Raw genomic sequence first — 6,539 nt, 5'->3', positions numbered from 1 at the left:
CTGTGTTTCTAAAAGCTGCAACCCTCCCCTCCCCTCCTCTCCTCCCCTCTGCAGACCCCCCTTTTGCTTATATGGATGACTTGTCAGACAAAGGCAATAGATGCCAACACTTTCTGATTCGCCAACGAAAAAAAAAAAAAAAAAAAAAATTGGGGGTCCAAATGAGGAGGTCCTTAGGTCTGACACGCCGAAAAAGGGGGAGGGAAATAAATAAGGGATGGATTCGGAGTTAGAAAGATCAGAGTTTACTAGACATTATAACAAGGGCCAATTACACGGTGTTTATACCGGAAGTTTTTAATAATAGAAATATAGATTTTAAAATCGGATATTTTCTTGAATGAAACTGAATAATAGCCTTTATTTCCGGATATGCAGGATATAGGGCTCCTCATAGCTGGGATTTAGCATGGTCGAAACGTTTGCATTTTTTTTTTTTTTATCTATATTTTTGCCATTTAGGCTATTTAATGTCTGCAGTGGATTGCAAGCATAGGCCTATTCACAATTAATTTATAACTTGATGCAAAGTAGGCTTTGATAGAGAAAATGTTGGACCTGGAGAGTAGTGGCGGATGCACTGACCTGTTTTTTGTATTTTACTGATAGTGTGATTATTACAGCTTTCCTTTGGTCCGAGGAGCGGTGTTTAAGATTGGAGGTGAAGCTGCTCTGCGGTCAGCAGGTGCGTCAACACGGAGCAGTGCCGCAGAGCTTCTGTAGATGGCGCTGCATAGTTTCCTAAATTTAAAGGGGCTGTGGAACTAGGTGAGGCCAAAAAAAAAAAAAAAAAAAAGAGGGAGAGAGAGAAAGAGTTAAACTTAAGGTGCACTTGAGTGGCTGCTGATCAAACCGCTAAGTGTTGCTGTTCATGAGCAGAGCTGTCGGCGGACCCGTGTTGTCTAAGAGCCGGCTCATCTGACAGCATGGGAGATAAATCTGAAACATGAAATAAATTGTAGAGCAAATCACAAAAGTCAAACTAACTGAGGCATCAGTGTTGTAGGCCAAATTTAAAAAGTGAGACCACCCAGAGCTGGTTGCACTTCTGATATCTGCATAAAAGCATGTTTAATTTGCTACAATATTCTACTGGTAATTCAATAAAAACAAGACATAATCTGATTTTGTCATATAGGGAATCAGTCCTTTCAAATTTCGGTGTCAGAGCTATACATTCATTAAAAAAAGCTATACTTTATTAATAATAATAATAATGATAATAATAATAACAATAATAATAATGCTAGTAGTAATAATATATTTTTTCAATATATGTCAATTTCGGAGGAGTTACTGTTTTGTGTAAAAAATACAATTAAAATTATTTTGAAATATGATATATGCATGATGTCTGATTTTTTTTTTTTTTTTTTTTTTTTTTTTTTGTGGTGTAGAGTGTGTGTGGGGGGGCATCTCTTAGGGGCAGACGGCCACATCTCGAGCTCTGCCTCCTGGTCAGGTTAGAGGATGATTTCTCTTTTTGTTACTGTTTTTGGAGTGAGCTTCTGGTACAATATGTAGCACTATAGGCTGTAATTTCACACCCGACTGCACTTTTCCCTTAAAGCTACATTCTTTTTTTTTTTTTTTTTTCCTGTAAGACCCCCCTCAATTCTTTCCCCCCCATGCCCTTGTGCTCTCCACAATTTGGTCTCCCACTGCAAAAATTAAGCATTAAGGCTTTTTTTTTTTCCAAGGCAGGGGGACAAAACGCTGAAATTGTTTTGGAACACATATCCAAATGAATACATGGTTTTCACGTGTTTATTTTGTGTGTCTTGGGTCTGAAGAGCACGTGTGTGTGGCGTGTTTGACTCTGTGTTCAGATGCTGGGCCTTATAACCCCTCTCTTTTAGGACGGGGCCGCTCCATTCAGCAGCTACACAGGGTCAGAGCCTCTTTAAAAAGCCATTCACAAACATTAAACAATGCGGCGACTGAATGAATATTTTTAAAATGCAACTTTTGCCCCTTTGCAATACAAACCACTATGAGAGAATGCTTCTAATTATAATCAATCAACTCAAAAACGGGTCAAAAGATGAATTATGCAGATTTATATGAAGATTAATGCAAGAAAAAAAATATTTGGTGGTATTTGTTTAATTTCGCAGTGTGTCACAATCATTCTGAAATACATGTGAAGTATTTTAAGACGATGCATTGGTGTCAAGAGTTTGCAAAATGTTTTCGGAGCTTGCACGCACCCATTAAGAGAGGTGTAATATACTGACAGAGAGCAATTTATCTTTTGCTCCGCTTCCTAATGGCCTGTGCAGAGTGGAAGTGGCATGGAGAGGCAGGAGGAGCAGAGGAAGGAGCACCGAGGGTCCAGCAGCTCCACAGCCGAACACCTCACACTTCCACGGCTGCTGTGAGGAGGATCCAGCCGCCTGCATGGCTGCTATGAGAACTTTTTATTTCTAAGAAGGGGGTGAAATGTCATTTTATCTCCCTCCCGTGTAGAACTACAGGCTAAAGCGTGTATCCTAGACGCTGCTGGTCCCCGCTGCTTGTCTGCCTGCCTCCGTTATCCCAACGTCACCAATCGATCTGACTTTCCCTGCAGAGGGGAGCTGACACCACTGGTTGTAAGTTGAATATTAATCCTTTTGGATTTCAGGGAGGGGTTTCTTAGGGTTTTTAGTGATTTACCGGTGTTGTGAAATATTTTCCGATTGCCCATGAAAAGAGGTTTAGGGCTATACCGGCTTGAGAATCATTCAAAATTTTAATAAACTCACATTTTTCTCCACTGTATTTGCTTATAATGTGTGCAGTGTGAATAGACCAATCAGCGTGCTTTAATGACACAAAATATGCTGTTTATTGGGTTAATTAAGTTAGAGGTGAATTTGATTACTCAGACAAAAAAAGTAAAAAAAAAATTAAAAGGTATAAAATAAAAATAAAGAAATCGAAATGTCCACTTTCTATTAATAAAATACTCACACAGATATCCGTATCACCTCATGTATTTATCTGTGCATTTATTAGAAGTTGCCGGATAGGTGGATGAATTATGAGCAAGAGGAGCAGTCCCATCTGAATTCACAAAAGTGAGTCGTGACAAGTTCAAGTCCAGCCGTTGTCACAAGCCTCCCCTGCACTTCTGCAGCAACACATGCGCGCTGTAATCCCAACCAAAATATTATTTGACATGAGCGGATTTCCACAGCGAGTCCTGCGCTCCAGCAGCGAGGCTACTCCAGGCTACAAATCTTGCTGGCGTGAACAGATGGAGCATCAATTTGATTCCATCCTCGACACCATGAGAGATTGATTTTGCACTTGCTTTTAATTTTGCCCATAATTAATTGGATCATTACAACTGTTTTCCATTGATCTTCCCATTTAAAGATAAAATTAAAGGTGAATTAAAATGTGGACTGTGTGTTTTTTTCTCCTCTGTGGTAGAACATTCTACACCAAAAAATCCTATAAAAAAATTAAATAATTTGTCGCCACTGGTAAAGGTTTATTTCCTGGACTAATCCTGCGGTGTAATAATTAGTAATGGTATCGCAGCGGAATAGTTGAGGTTGTGTTGTTATGATGAACTCATTATAACCTTAGAATGTGGCCTATTGATTTGCACTGAAAGTGTACAGCACGCGCCCTCGCCTCGCACGCGCAGTCTCTCCCTCCCTCCCCCTACACACACACACACACACGCACGCACGCACGCACGCACGCACGCACGCACACACACACACACACACACACACACACACACACACACACACACACGGTGGGAGCATCCCTTAACGAAAAATCACTATAATTCTCCTATAGGGACTTAATGCGTCTGCAGTGCTCAATAGTGATTTTACAGAGACCTTTAATAGTGAATTATAATTCCTATGGTATCAAAATCATATTCCTATAATATTCATATAGAACCTTATAATTTTCCTGTCATATTTGTGTATAGTATCCCTCTGAAATTGTGTACATTTTCGATGGGATAAGACAACATTAGAAATAATGTTATCTACAGGCTGCATGCCTAGCAATGCTTGTATAATATAGTATAAAAAAAATATTTAATAGAGAGTTATTTTTCTTTTTAAATTTTATACACATATATGTGTGTATGTTTTATTTATTTATTTGTTTTTTTATCGCGATAACAAAGCGAGAATCAAGGCTTTTTTTTTGTCTGCATCCAAGTTTGAATTATATAAATGACCTACAGATTGTGTATAACCCGCCATGGTGTTCAGTAATACTACTAATAAATTATTTGTTGTCCCCTTTTACCCTGAAGTGACGTAGTAGGGGAAACCACTTTTTATTTGCAGAATGGAGTTTTGGGCTGACATAAATTTTTATAATTCATAATACACATGTGGCAGTAAGCAGACTGTCAGACTGCTGTGAGTTATATGAGGCTGGGGTCTTTTAAGGATACAACACGCAGAGCGCTGGCTCTCTGAAAATACTACTGATTTGCTTTATATTGGTGATTATGATGATGATCGCCGAGTGGAGGTCACTGTTTACCCTCCTCCGCCTTTTGATTTAAAGCTGCACCACTGCTTGTACTACTTTGGAAACGACTTCAAACTAAATATGTCAATTCAGTGCCGCATATGCACGACCACACAGCCAATTTAACCTTACTGTCTTTGATGGGGAAGCATGAAAAATTAAGAATAGGCGTAAAAGTCAATGCGAAAGTTTACAACTGTTAGGGCCATATTTCAGATGATAAAATCCACACAGGATGGACTTGCTGCTGTATGGCTGGAGTCTTTGCCTGTGCTGAAACTGTAAAAGCCAGCTCCTTCAACGTGCACGCCACCTTTGGTGTTAATTCCATTTTCCAACTTATTATTACATCTGCAATATTTTCAGGTTGGCTGTTATGCTGATGCCTCTGATCTGTCCTGTCATCACTCCTCGCCCATTCATTCAAGGCAACTCCCCCAACACACACACACACACACACACACACACACACACAGAGAGAGAGAGAGAGAGAGAGAGAGAGAGAGAGAGAGAGAGAGAGAGAGAGAGAGAGAGAGAGAGAGAGAGAGAGAGAGAGAGAGAGAGATTTTCAGTGATTCCGTGCAGGTTTGTGTGTCTGGTATTAAAGATCCGAATGCAAGTGAGATCAGGTTACATTACTTTGATTAGAAAACACTTTGTTAAATTACTTTTCATACCCTGAGCACAAAAGCAGTCAGACAGTTGAGTTTCTGAGCTTTCCATGCCTCAGGTACAGCAAATCATTAAGCAAAATTAACATCTCATTTGCATTTTAAACATGAAAGAATACATTATATAAAACAGGACCCACTGACATAAAACATTATTATTAACAGTAACACATTTATAACAATAATTCATTATTATTATTATTATTATTATTATTGTTATTATTATTATTATTATTATTATTATTATTCATAGTAGTAGTGGTAATATTGACTGTCAAAATCCAAATAAAATTTTATCACTTTTTTTTGTCCTCTATCTCTCTGAAAAATGTCCAACTTCTTTACATGGGGGGGAAAAAAATCCAAGAACCCTTTACCTGCCATAAAGCATTTGAATATTTCAGACACGTCTGTTCATCTCCTATGAATTAACACACTGAGGAAGGAAATAGTGTCACTACAGACTTAAAATATACACTCCTCATACAATATGCAGATTTGCGAGTAATTGTTAAATATGCCCCGCAGTGCTGGATTAAAAATAGGACTGTATCCTGTCGTTTCCAAACTCTTCTCTGTGTTGCATTGTACTGGGAACAAGGGCTAAATCCCCCCCTCTTCCCCATCAAAGTTTCCACATGAATAGTTAAATGTGCGCCCCTCTGGATGGAACTTAACAAAGACTGGAGAGGCTTTACAGTAGAATCACAAGGGCTTTTGAAACTAATGTCAGCAATGTGAAATCTCTCTCTTTTTTATTTGCATATGTATCCATGCACTTGTAAATACAGATTTATTTTCTGACTCTTTTGACATCACTATCGTCACTGTCAAATCCAACAGCAACAATCCATTCATTTCCCTTTTTCCTTTTTCCTGTATAAGACTAAATAACTAAACTGAGCTGATCCTCCTTGTTGCCAGCCACACCTCCACCTCCATCAACAACCACAGCAGCACTAGCATCCCTCCTCCAGTGGATAAAGGCAGTGCCCACCAGCCAGTCCTCCCATAAGGCCCCAGATCAGTGCAGTGGGAGAATCTGATCCCACGTCTGGATCCTTCAGTGGATCAGTGTGTGTGTGTGTGTGTGTGTGTGTGTGTGTGTGTCTTGCAGAGATCAGCCCGAGGCGGCTCGGAGGTGGCCTGCCAGCTGCCTCTGTCCCAACCAGACAGCCAACAGCTTCCAATCACATGTCAGCAATATGGGAAACAGAGCTTCTGTCCAGTGGGCCGGTGACATGTATTAGCCTATGGCATGTGAATGCATAATGTAGCATTCACCTCCTGGTGGCAGGATGGGAGCTCACAAATGTTGATTTTTTTTTCCCTTTTTTAAACGGAGAAGTCGGCTTTTTTTCTTGCTTGTTA

The sequence above is a fragment of the Myripristis murdjan genome, chromosome 19 (genome assembly GCF_902150065.1).
Source record: "Myripristis murdjan chromosome 19, fMyrMur1.1, whole genome shotgun sequence".
Lineage (NCBI taxonomy): Eukaryota > Metazoa > Chordata > Actinopteri > Holocentriformes > Holocentridae > Myripristis > Myripristis murdjan.
This window is presented reverse-complemented; position numbering follows the sequence as displayed.